The sequence below is a fragment of the Plectropomus leopardus genome, chromosome 22, assembly GCF_026936395.1.
Source record: "Plectropomus leopardus strain MGB_pleo_1.0 chromosome 22, ASM2693639v1, whole genome shotgun sequence".
NCBI classification, from domain to species: Eukaryota; Metazoa; Chordata; class Actinopteri; order Perciformes; family Serranidae; genus Plectropomus; species Plectropomus leopardus.
The window spans coordinates 2,146,671-2,160,976 of record NC_142197.1 but is presented as its reverse complement, the minus strand read 5'-3'; positions in this window follow the sequence as shown (position 1 = coordinate 2,160,976).

The window sequence follows — 14,306 nt, the reverse complement described above, 5'->3', positions numbered from 1 at the left end:
GTTTCTGATAAATGCATGCTGAATTCGGGTGTAGACTCTTGAAACTAGAGGTGATAACTAGAACCTTTTAGGGTTCTTTGTATGGGTCGACAGATTATTCGCCTGGACGATTATCAGGGCCGATATTTGGTATTTTGCAGATTGTGTTTTCTAAACCAACGTGTACATTTTGTGAAATAAAATTGAAAATGTGGTATTTAATCTAAAGTATGGACCTTGAACTAATCACTAAGGAGAAGTCACCTGTTGGGAACTACTGACCTTGCAAACCAGTCCCAGTCCCTACTGGTTTTGTATGGAAACACCGTCATCAACGTAGGGAACAATGGAAGTAAACATTCGGTGCAGGACGGTAGATTGAACGGATTATCTTTTGCTCCTTTATTGGACCAACAATAAATGATGCCACGGCATGCTCTTATTTTCCAGTGATTTCTCTTTAATGTCTCCATCTACATGTTCTGTTGTTCTCTGAGAAAAAGGGTGAAAAATCCTTTTGGAAACCTGATTTTAAAAGTCAAAAAATAATTATGCAAGAATGCACGTCACTGAAGGCACTTAAAACTGGAAAAATTGCGTTCTCCTTTTTGGTCATTTCTATCTCCTGCAAACATGCAAACGTATTGATTATTGGTACAAAAGCCATCTAATGGCAGTTTAATATAATAGATATCTCTTGAAAGCCTTTATCAACCAAGTGGCGACACATAAAAGCAAAAAAAAACACGCCTGACGGCTTTAGTCGAGTGTGTGTGTAAATGTGTGTATGTGACTCACGGCTTCTCTCAATGGAAAACGACACACTTAAATTTCCGCCGAGGTGTGGACGCTTGAAAAGCAGCACACCATGAGTAACACCAACACCACTGAGCAATTCAATACTGGCCTGACAAAATCATTACGCCGTTTCCTCTCAGGTTAAAACCCCACACTACACGGCCACTTAGGAATATGGATCAGACTTGTAAAATGGTGAAAGGGCAGGTTAATGCAATCAATTACTTTTTTTTAACAGTAATTGCTATGCAAGAGTCCTTGACATACCCACACAGTCTATCTCCGTGTAATGTAATGGGCCTCAACGATTCTTTTGTGTGGGTTTTTTTTGCTATAGCTGGCCCCCTGATGACATTTAGAAAGGGACAAAAGATCAGTCCATTGGAAAAAAAAAATAAAAATCACATTTTATGGTGAAGTCCCTGTTTAAGGCACAATTAAAGCAAAACACTGTAATGCACTCGACAGTCGTCAGAGCGAACGCCTCCCACGAGGCTGCACGATCCTTCATAATAATGTTTAATGAAAGATACAGTAATGCTTAGAAATGTTTGCATCGGGGTTTCTATCAGCGCCGGCATCGTGATGGCTGGCTGATGGCAGCAATGACTTTTGAAAAACCAAGAAGAAAGAGCTAAATTTCAGTGACATTTACACTGATCGTGTTCCTGTAGAGCTTCCAATGGCGAAATGTCATCAAATTTATCGGGATCACTCAGAGTTGATATGTGTGCTTGTCATCTGAATGTGAGGAGACGGCAGCGTGACAAAAGGCCCAAACTGAAAACAGGGACGATGCAATTCGTTTCTATAATAATTCTGTCCACTGAACATAATGATTTCTTTCTAAAAAAATGATCAGAGGGCAATTAGGAACAAAAGAAGAAATATCCCTAAAATAAGAAAGAAATTATTTCCAAAAGTACAAAAAAATAAAACTGAAAGAGGGAAAAGGCATAAAACCATGACCCAGAAAAAATACTTAGAAATTATAACAATTCTGTGACATAATTTTAAATGTTATTATGATAATAGCTATATAGTTTCGCCTATTTTTTTCTCTTTTTGTCCCCGAGACATTTTCCTCTAACTTTGTTTTTTTTTTTTAAATTTGTGGAACATTTCTTATCACGTTGCTCGTTGCCTTTTCTCCCATGATTTTGAAAGAAACCCATTTGCTCAGAGTTCACAGGTTTTAATACTTGTGAAAGGCTTCTGAAAGCAAAGAAGAAAAGTGACATCACTCCAGGTTTTGAAGGGTTAAGACAGTCAAATTTAAGACTTTTCAAGACCTTATAATGCCACTTGTAATTAAATTAAGGACCAATTTTACAACAACCAAGACTTAATTTACAAAAAAGAAAAAAACTAAACTAACAAACAATAACATAAAAAATGCCTGAGTGACTGAGCTCTGGTGGTGCGTGCTGTGCACTATGTACAGTGAGTTTAATAAAAAGAGGTGTGCCAGGATTTATGACAGTATTGAAAAACTTTTTGTGATTTCTAAATACCCTGGTATAATACCCTGTAATACTGTGAAACAGCCTGAGCCTACTTCCCATGTCTTTACACTTTTAAGACTTTTGAAAGATTGATTTAAGATAATTTAACACCAATTACGTACTTATTACAGTAATCAGATTCAGAATAATGAATCTGAATGAGTCCCGCATGATTCTACAGATCTTCAACTAAGAAATCTAAGGACAAAAACTCGCTTCATCACCTCAGGATTCAGCCATTATGAGTAAGTGTAAAATGACCACATGGTGGCTCTATTTAATCCAGATCCTCACCAAAAACTAATGAGTCTCTGGTCTAACTCTTATCCACTGTGATGTTCTGCTAACTAGCAGTCAAATGCTGCGAGTCTAACTCTTCTGTGGAGGTAAAAACCTCCTCATCGTCTTCACAGGAAGCTAATAATGTCATCTGCTGTGTACCGCTGTTTATATTGTAAAAGCCTTCCATTAGACTCAACACAAATCTGCCAACGAGCTACGTCAATGAGCAAATGAGCACACGGCACATGAACACGAGCGGCGGGGGGTTAGAGGAAGGGGGCAGATTTCTCGCAGCACTCCGGGGACCCTCATTACAGCAGAGAGTGGGTGCAGGAAGACACGGCGGGGCGGGCATGTGAATAAAGCAGCATGGGGGCAAGATACTGGGACTTCTTGCGTCAGTCTGTTTCCTCCTTATTAGTCACCTTGTGGTACTGCATGTACCGCTGACCACAACGCCGAGACGACTGCAGCGGTGTCTGCAGTGTGACAGCCAGGACGCTTTTCATTTGCTAGTCGAGGGCAAGATACCCGAGGAAAAAAAGATACCTGCTGAGTTTACTGATGTCACCTAACAGGATTTATGGGTGTTCAAGTTCTGCTCTTTTCAAAAGTGGCTGGTAGAGATTTGAGCATTGAACCAACTTACTTAACTCGAACATTAATCTAGTCCAGATTCTGCCTTCGCTGAAATATCAAAGAGGTGACCGAGTTCACTTTGTGGTAACAGCGATGAAAAATCTGCTTTCAAAGATTCAGCTGCAGTATTTCTTTACACAGTCACTGTCGGTATTTCATTGGCACTGCTAGCTGTTGAAGAAATAGTCCAGATTAAAACTGTTGGCAGAAACATTTGGACGTGATACCTGGACGAATAAAACCAAAACTATGTCTGTGGCAAATCACAGCCAAGAGTGGGCGAGAAAATATGAATCAGAATTCATGTCTAATACGGTTTGTTCACAGTTACTTTCTTAAGATAAAACTACACATTTCTCCTCAACTGTCGTGCTGGTATCAGGCGAAATCCCTCAGCAGGGTGTCAGGGGACAAATCTGGCCCCTGATAGGGGGCCGGGTGCCCCCACACCATTTTCTAATTCACTAATGTATTCAAATCCTAAAAATATCCTGAAATCCTAAAATGTCCTAAGATTTTAGAAAAATCCTTAAACCCAAGAAATGTCCTAAAATCCCTCCAAGGTGCTAAAAATCTAACAATATCCTAAAATCTTAGAATTGTCCTCAAATCCTAGAAACATCTTAAAACCCTAGAAATGTCCTAGAGAAATCCTCAAGTCCTAAAAACATCCTGAAATGTCCTACAATCCTAGATACGTCCTAAAATCCTAGAGATGTTCTAAAATCCAAGAAACATCTCAGAATCTAGGAAATGTCCTAAATTCCTAGAAATGTCCTCAAATCCTAAAATATCCTAAAATCCGGGAAATGTTCTACCAGTGCCGTTTAGGTCCATTATATTGGAGAGAAGGCAGAGATCTCGACAGCCGATACCTCAAACATTTGACAGCTCGCAACAAAACTATGGAGACTGATAAAAAGCACCGCAGGTCAGGTGAAAATATGTATTTTCCATTTTGGGGTGAAGTGCCCCTTTAAAGTGTGATTTCGGGTTAGCACACAGTCATTTTTCAGCGGTGATCCCTGAAAGCTTCTTTACTGTTGCTGCTGTCTGTAAACACCGTTTTGTCCCGTAAATTGATGCAGCCGTCCTTTAGTGCACAGAAACCGTCGGGCTTCGCATTTATGGTCTCTCGTACTTTTTCTGTCTTATACCGAGAATCCAAGGACAAAGACAGCGGCGTGCCGCCTGTGCCGTTTGATTGACAAGTGATTTCAGAAAAACACACAGCAATAAGCACTAACCACTGAAGATTTTGCCAGAATGAAAAAAAAACAGAGTAAAGTCACAGGTGAGCTCTTTAAAAGCTTGCTTTGGTGTCACGGCGAGCCGCTGATGTGAGTACTTTGTGTTACGGGAATAGCACGTCTTTAATAACTGACTTAAGTAATGTGATTCATTGCTTCTGACAGTCGTGTGCGGTTGCAAATCACACTATAGCGAGCGGAGAGCACGCACACATCTTAAAAGCCACTGTCTGAACTCCTGCCTCCCAGCCCACGCCGGAGACAGACGACAGCTACTTAGCCTTTTCCAATTATGACTTTAAGTTAATTGAGAGGAACGACAAGCACATTTTAGTCGGTGTCGTTGAATTGATGGGCATTCTGAGGCGGAGGGAACTATTAGAGCTTGTTTATGAAAATAAGACGAGAGTAATATCCATATTCTTCATAATATGTTTATCTTGTACAACGTATCCTGGTCCTTTAAACTACGAGAGACACAGCGAGACATTTAAATGTAAGGTTTGAATGCATAATCAAGCAGTTAGCTTTTCTCTCTGTGTGTTTGTGTGTGTGTGTTTGTGTGTGTGTGTGTGTGTGTGTGTGCGTGCACGGGGAGCTTTAAAGGGCTTTCATTCAGCCGTTCAGCTAATTTGATTTTGAATCTGGCGAGTGGACGAGGTAATACAGGGACTGAGCTGTCATCTGGGGGCTGCATCAAACCGTCGGTAATGAACAGGGATACAGCCCCAAATAACACGCTCAACCGGTGGCTCTACAGCAGTGATACTCAACTCATGGCCCGCGGGCCAAATCTGACCCCTATAGGGTGCTGTGTGGTCCCCCAACCATTCTCCAATTCACAATTCAAATAAAGTGATTGACACTGGGAACTGTTTTTGTCCTTTTAGTCTCCAGAAGGTGTCAGAGACATAAAACAGCATCAAAATAGAGCTTGTTGATCAAAAGAAGAGCCGGAGGAGGATCCCCCACACCCCCGACAGAGGACACAGCTGAGAGACTGATGTCCTAAAATCCTACAAACATCTCAAAATCCAGGAAAGGTCCAAAAATGATAGAAAAAATCCTGTAAATGTCCTGAAGTCCTAGATATGTCCCAAAATCCTAGAAATGTCCTTGAAAGCTAAGAAATGTCCTAAAATCCTACAAATGTCAAAATCTGGGAAATGTCCTAAAGTCCTTTAAATGTCCTAAAATCTGGGAAATGTCTGGAAATCCTAGAAACATCTTGACCCCTGTCCTCGAAGCGAGCCGAGTGTCCCCTCTCTACACAGACAGGTCAAAGAGAGGACGGAGGGCTGGAGTTGGAGGAAGAGGAGCTCAGACTCTGAGGGAAAGCGGGTCACGAGGACGAGGAAATCAGGGTCTTTTGGTTCAGCTCAGCCCACCAAAAAACAATTACAACCTAATCTGCGCTGGAGACGGAGGCGAACAAGTTAACATGGTCACCCAAGCAATGAGAGGCGAGGAAATTGGAAAATAGAATAGCGAGTGAATTAGAGTGTGTGGGTAGTTTTCAATAGAGAAGTGACAGCAGACGTTACATCTTCAGTCCTCTGTGATACTTAACGCGGTTGCATAAGCGAGAGTTCATATTTCACCGTTAAGACTTAGTTATGATCGTATCCCTGCTGAGCAAGTTTCAGTCACTGAGTTCATCCTGAATGCCAACAATTAGTTATCGAGTGATTTCTACATCCAGAAAGATAGAGGGGAGGAAATGAATATAAAAGTAAAACTAAAGGTGCTCTGCATGAAAAGTTTGAGGGTCAAACTCTTTATTTCTTGCATTCTGGTGATTTTTATGCATCAAATTGTGTATTTCTGCATAAAGTTACGCTGTAAATGTCTTCAATTTGTCAAAATAAAAGTCCTCTGGTATTTTCATGTTTTTATTGAGGGTGCAAAACCCACCTGTTTAAAATATTGACCCCCTCCTTTTCACCTTTCAGGTTCACACTGCAGAGACTAAAGGCAAACACAAAAAAGCACAGTTGAAATTCTGTGATTTTTTTTTTTATCATATCCAGTTTTAAAATATGTGACTGAACTGATAAAACTGATAGACACTCTGAAGATGTCAAATAAGCTGGATGGCACTTGTCATGGCAGCACGACACGCATCCTAAAGTCTTGCAACATCCCGAAATCCTAAAAATCACCTCTAATCCTGGAAATGCCCTGCGAACCTAGAAAAGTCTTAAAATGCGAGCAATGTGCTAAAATCCTAAAAACATCAAAAATTCCATGAAATGTCCTGAAAATTACAGAAAAGTCCTGCAATCCGAAAAATATCCTAAAATCCTACAAACATCCTAAAATCCTAGAATTGCAAATCTAAGTCCAAAAGAAAGAGAAATGTCCCACAATCCTAGAAGCATCCTAAAGTCTGAGAAATGTGCTAAAGTCCAAGAAACAGTCAGAAATGTCCTAAAATCACCTAAAATCCAAGTAACGTGCAAAAATCTGATTGAAATGCTTCAAACCCAAGCAACATCCTAAAATTCTATAATCGCATTAAGTTTGAGAAACATCCTAAAATCCTAAAAAAGACCAAATTCCTAGAAATGTTCTAAAAACCTTGAAAAACTCAAAAACTTCTTAAAATCCTGGAACCATGTTTGGGGCAGCTGTGACGGGCCCCTAGCCTCTTGTCTTTTTGCAGAAGTGGCTCCAAACCAAAGCCAGCTGAGAATCGCTGATGTAATGAAATCGAGAATTTTGATGCATCAAGACGCTTTGTTGATCTTCTTTTAATCGGAACTGAATGGAGACCTCGAGATTTCCAGACCTGAATCCAAGCTGACCACAGCAACCCAGGAAGCACAGAGTGACATTTAAGTGTTTTGTACTCCGAAGATTTTGGTTAAATCGAATGTTTTTGATTAAATATGATGGCAATACATTTCTCACTGTCTCTTTCCAATAAAAGCGTAGCGTGGATCATTAACAGTGAAAGAACATTTGAAAGAAGTGACAAGCAGTGATGCCGAGACCGTGGGTGCTGGACAGATGTTGACATCTGTTAGTGGGTGGTTACTTACGGAAACCCTGGCAGTAAACGGAGCGTAAACGCGCTGCGAACTGGTGTTTAGACTGAGCCAGGACTCTGTTCTGATCTCATAAGACAACATAAACTCTGCTGAAGGAAGAATCCACGTTTGAGTCTCTTTAAGTGGCGTTCATGACAGTTTAGACAAACGAAAAGCTAATCACGGTCAGACGGAGCCGCTCTCTGCGAGCTCTTTGAGGGCCCGCCATTGTTGACTCATTTGTTTTTGTAGAACAAATGCAAAAATTTCCAACCACATAAAACAAAACTGTCATACCAAGAAATGAGAAAGTTTGTGGTCGAAGCAGGAGCCTCCGGAGGCTGACGTTAACTTCACTGCAGAAATGTGCTGGTCCGAAGGAGGAATTTAGAGAAAGTTTCCAGTAAAAGTCTTGAAAATCAGAAGCGTTCTGTTAATTATTAAAGCTCTATTAATTAATAGTTGATGTTAAAAATAAAGAAATTGTTGGTAATTAGTATTGAGTAGAAACAGAATAATTTACAGCTGCTATCATTAAAAATGTATTTCCTAGAGTTGGAAAAATATTCTGTATTTTTTGTTAAATGTAGTGAAATCTAACTAAGCACATTAAGTCAAGAGTGAGTATGGACAGAATATTAGATCCAGGGCTTTTTATCATGATTAGGGACTGTTCACTATTTATAAGAGGGGAGGGGAGGGTGAAAAAATGGGGAGGTGTGTCAGATAATTCTTCAAGCACTTGGGGAGGGACCTGTGTTTTTTTTTTTTTTTTTAGTTTAGTGGAGGGGCAGGTAACGTGTTAATTTTACCACCAATTTTAAAGACAACATGGCACGCTGTTTTTTGAAGGCATGTTTTTGTTTTTGTTTTTTTTAAATGAGGCAATTCGTTTTTAGTATTTTTTTAAATTTAATCTTTAGCTAATTTTAACTTTTGGCCTTTTTTCTTTTAAAAGTTTTGGCTTCTTTTTTTAATTGAACATTTTTTATGTTATTTTTTTTTCCTCTTAACATTTTGGTGATTTTATTTTATTTTTTTATTAAAAAAAACAATCTTTAAAAATATTTGGGGTTTTTTTCCAAACCTGTGGGCCCAGAATATAAGGATAGCCAAAATTACACAACTTATTATAGCCAAACAGAAAATATCCTAGGACATTCAAATTTCTGAGAGTCTTTGAACACATTATGTAGGATAAACTCTTGATGCATTTTTCCCCAGTCCCCTCAGATTGGTTAATGGAAAAGAATATTTGTAGCTTTTGCAGAGTTTAAAAAAAAAGAGCCACCTCTGTCCTGTAAAAAATAAAAAAAAGAGATTCAGTGAGTCCCTGAAATCAAAAGGTTTACTGGAAATTATTCATTATACGGTGAGACAACCTGCGTGCAAACTTGGCCTGAGGACGGCTCTAATGGACAGCTCACCAAATGTCCGGGACATGGTTCGTCCTCGGTGGAACGTAAATGGAGTAATAAGAAAAAGAAAGCTGGAAAAAGACAAAAATAACCAGCTCAAATGGGTTAAACATCATGACACGGAGCGCCTCTCCGGGTTACAGCGATTCAGAATCACGGCTCCGAGCGAAGCAGCCGCAGAAAAGGCAGAAAGTTAGCGATACTGGCCTTTTCACGCTCTGCCTACATTCACGTCTCCTTCCCGAGCTCCTGCAGTGGTCAGCGAGCTCCGAGGCAACTTTGATGAATTAATCCAACAGAAGAAATTGGTCTTTCAAATGTAAAGAGCACCTTGGTTCTGCAGAGAAACTCATGAAGGGAGGAAGCTAGAGGGGCACGAATCAGCAAGAGAGGAGGTGAACGGACCGACCTGAAAGAGACTGAGTGCACCGCAGCGTGTGTGTGTGTGTGTGTGTGTGTCTGTGTGTGTGTGTGTGCGTGTGTGTGTGTGTGTGTGTGTGTGTGTGCGTGTGTGTGTGTGTATGTGTGTGCGTGTGCGTGTGTGTGTGTGTGTGTCTGTGGGTGGGTGTGTGTGTGTGTGCTGTGGATCGTCAGCTGAACTGCCAAAAAAATCTCAGGTACAAACCTGACGTGGACTCTGCGCTTTCAAGTCGGCCAAGATTCACTAAAAACAGACTTGGATCCCATCGACTCGTCATACGGGGAGCTTGTTTAACCCTTTGAAACCTGAGCAAAGAGGTATGATTTCTTTTTAAACTATAGAGAGAAAGCGATAAGCAACTTATCAACAAATTACCCCCAAATTAGCAGGATAGTAAAAAGTTACAAGAAAACTACCTATAAAATACTAAAATAAATAAATACAATAAATAAATAATAAAAATAAATAATAAATAATAGATAATAATAATAATATTTTTTTGTTAACCTAATTTTGAATATATCATTATAAATATATGTCCCCCCTTTTTCTTTCTTTTTTTTTTTTTTTTACATAATTTTTTTTTTATTTTCTTTTTTGGCCTGAATGTGGGTTGTTATGTACCAAATAACGGGTGATTTGATTTTAATTGTCTGTTTCCATGAGTGGGAGAAAATAAAATTACATTTAAAAAAAATTGTGGAACAGATTATTAAATTTTAAACTCTGCTCTAATTCAAAAGGTCTAAAAGATAATCTTGTGTGGTGAAAGTTTTACTGAAAAGACGATTAAAAAGAAATTCTTGGACATCTTTAGCTGGTGTGACTAAACAGTGAGTGATAACCTTTTGTGGTGTTATTTGGTTGAATTTCTTTTGGGTTTGAGCTCAGTTATATTCAGATTTGCTTTTTCCATTTTCAGATTGATGATGACAGAAGTTCGGACAACAAAACAACATTCAGGGGGATTTAGTGCAGGCTGTCTGACTCAACACCTGTTGCACCAAACACATTAAATGAGACAAAGAGCCGAACTGAAACACCTTTTTATCACATTTAGTCCTGAAATGATTACATCTGTTATTTATATGCCAGAAAGATTCCTGCTAAAGGGGACAAATTGCATCGAGGAGTGTGTGATTTGATCGAGCGTCTCCAGAAAGACAACTGCTATATTAGCTTATCATGTCCTGAATTAGTGTGTGATTCCTTAACGTGCTTAATTAGCGTTATTGACATGACTTAAATGGAAGAACTGTGCAGCATCGAGGAGAAAGATGATGATTTCTGCCCCCAATAAAAAAAAAAACACTCTTCATCATGACAGAAGCGAGCATATGTTTGCTCTCGGCACTTACTGTAGATTTTACGTACGTGCTCGCGGCAGTCGAACATGAACTTGTTGGCAGGGTGCAACACGGGTGCAGAAACTTTCCTGGGGGCAATTTTGTGTCACACTGAAGCATGAAAAAGCCAAAATGTGAAGTGAAACTCAAATGACAGGCAGTTTAACTACTCAGTGCAGCTCAAAAACACAAAAGTAACCTCAGTGAAGATTCAGACGCTCAACCTGATTTGTTTAGGGGCCAATTTAGCAAAAATAACAGGGGGCCAGGGGCCAGTCGCAGCAGCCACGTCCATGTTTTTCTAGGATTTCAAGAGGGTTTTTTTTTTAGATTTGAGGACATTTTTTTTTATAATTTTAGGATATTTCTTGGGTTTTAGAAAGTTTCTAGTATTTAAGTAAGTTTCCAGGATTTTTGCACATATCTAGGTTGGAGGATGTTTCTAGGATTTCGAGGGCCATTTCTCTGATTTTGGGATATTTTTCTGAATACAGGGCATTTCTCTAATTTTAGGACACTTCTGGGATTTTCTGGTACATTTCTCAGGTAATAGTATGTTTGTGTTTTTTCTGATTTTAAAACATTTCTAGAATTTGGGCATTTGTAGGATTTTAGGACATTTTAAGGATTTCAGCACATTTCTAAGATTGTAGCACATTTTAGAACATTTCTCAGGTAATGGCAAATTTCAAGAATTTAAGGACATTTCAAGGATTTTCATGTTTCTAGGATTTTAGGATGTTTTTCAGACTTTTTTTTTAATGATATTTATTGGAATTTATGCTGTTTCTCAGATTTATTGGACCTTTCTACTATTTTAGGACATTTCTCCTGTTTTGGCACATTTCTAAGATTTTAGGTACATTTTTTGATGAATAAGTTCTCTTTTGATGCTGTTTTATGCGCTCTGGCACCATCTGTATACTAAAAGTACAAAAACAATTCACAGTGTAAATCACTTTATTGTTATTGTGAATTATGGGATGGATTGGGGACCACCCGGCACCATATCGGGGTCTGCGGGCCATAAGTTTAATACCGCTGATTTAAGCCCAAATGAAAACGCTACTAAAAAAGAAGTCAATGCATCACTCTCGTACACCTCTTCACTCGAGCAAAACAAGGGGAAAAAAAGCTGATAAGTTTCAATTGAGCATAAACTCAATCAGAGCATTTGAGATTGGCCTCGTGAGGATGAAGCAATGTGACAGGCCTAAAGAGGTTAGACGCCAGGTTTATCCAATTACAGCTCGGCAATAAACAATCCCAGAAACCCTCTATCCCCCAATCGGCTCATTGCTCCCTCTCTCCTCACTCGGTTTGAAACTTGACCCACCATCTGTATCCATACGCCGCTGACGGATGCCCTCGCGTTGAGCGCTGACACTACTTGTGATGAGTGTGTGCGACTTGCCAGTGGAGCGCTGGTAGCGAGCAGCCCTCTGTGCTCCTGCCTGCTGAGCAAATATTCACAGACTCTGATGGCGTCGTTTTTTTCTAGATTAGTGGAGAGCCGTCTGCAGATGATGATAATGAGACACTCTATTTCCCCTACTCTGGCCATTTGAGAGACAGTCAGACGGCCGGATAATCTGGTTTGCGCTGGGGGCCTCATCCGTAGAGTCCCACCGTCGCGTTGACATTAGCACCAAGACGTATTAGCACATTAGCTCGAATGGGCGATGATGTGTTCTCAGTCAGTTAAGCGGAGTATGATAGCGGCTGTGTTATGGTTATGGTGATGGCTTTATGGAGTCGCTGACAACTCCATTGATCTCCAGACGCACCTGCTAATGCCGACGTGCCAGTGAACAACAAACGAGTGTGAGATTTGTGAGGATGATGGAATTTACAGAGCAAACCGCAGGCTGAGGGAGATTTAGATAAATTAACCCTTAGGGACCGCTTTTACACACTTTTCATTCTTCATTTTTTGATTGTTTTGGCTATAATCATGCATGTGTCCTAAATGTAGTACAGATTGTGTATTTGAGTGTAATCAGTGAATTTGCAGCTCAGCTCCTACAACAAGTCTAAAATACACTGTGGAAACTAAATAGTTACATTCAGACTGTTCAGGTGAAAAAATGCTCCATTGAAACCCATTCAAACTGACATTTTTGATCCCACAGCCATCAGAGCAGAAAAATAGGACTTGTATTATTTCTGGGTGTCATTCTGGGCTTTTGACTCCGAATTTGTCATTTTGACTATTTTCCACCTGATGAGGTCATTTTGACCATATTTGGCATATGGAGGAAATACATGCTATTTCCACTAGGTGACCTGTCACAGTCAATGTAGCTGCTGATCACTGACATATCCCATACTGAGATAATAAAAAAGATACATGCAGTATGTTGAAATAATTGTTTTTTTCTATCTAAAAACATATTACCATCACGACAAAAACATAGCAAATGAAAGGGTTAAAATTCTGAAATTAATGAATATTTGATATTTATGATGAGGAATGATGTTGGTTAAAAAAATAAACTCAATCAAAGTAGAAACTCATATTAATGTATAATATTTTTTACAGTCTGATTTTTACAGTCTGATTTTGAAAAGCACATTTTGTATATTTGTATTTGTAAATATATATATATTTTTTCATCAAAAAAACATAGTGGCATCATGACTAAAACCTGGCATTTAAAGGGTTAAAAGTCTGAAAATTAATGAATATTGATGTTCGTAAAAAAAAAAACAAAAAAATATCTCAGCGAAAGTAGAAAATAATATTAACATATAATATTTTTAAAGCCTGATTTTAAAGAGTGCATTTTGTGCGCAGAGCGATGTGAGTGTAATATCACAGCCGGCCCTAAGGGTTAAAAAGACAAATAAAAACGGGCAAAGCAGAGAATGAAAACTTTAATGAATAGCAGGTTGCCGCTATGTAAAGGATCACAAGACGTGCGATCGAGACCAAGTGAACCGCTTCGAGAAGCTCTCAAAGAATCTATTCTGATCCTAATTTAGCGGTCTGGATGTCCCTGGAAAGCAGGAGCCCTGCAGTCTCGTCATTACACGCCACAGGCCGCAGACACAGATCTATAAATGTTTGGTATTAAACGGACCCATTGACGGTCTGCCCTCACTCCCTTTGCTCCCGTTAATGGAGCTTTTATGAATCTCAGGCCTCATTTGTCTCTCATGGTTAGGGGCTTTCTGCAGTCTGAATTGTGTAATAATGGCAAACCCAATTTGCTTTGTGCTACGTTAATCTCAACACGCCCCTTCTCTCTCTTTCATGCTTCCCTAACTGCATTCAGCTCATTCATCAATGATTCTATTATCACTCTGTTCTTCTGACTGTGTGTGTGTGTGTGTGTGTGTGTGTGCGCGCGCACGAGGGGTGAAAAAAAATCATAAAATAAACCCAAATTATGCCTCGTAACAGACAAGTAAAGCAACAATGATGAAATTCAGGAAAAAAAGCCATTAACGACGAGGCCATTATCTCCTTTAAAATTCCTTTTTTGTTCAACATAAACCAAAACATTTCCTCAAACAATCAGAGCGTTTTTAATGAATGTGTGGTTTTTTTTAAGTAACAGAACGTGGATTCGGTAGAGCTCCGGCTTAAGCTGCCGGTATTACAGGAAATTACTGATTGAGGTTAAAGGGCTC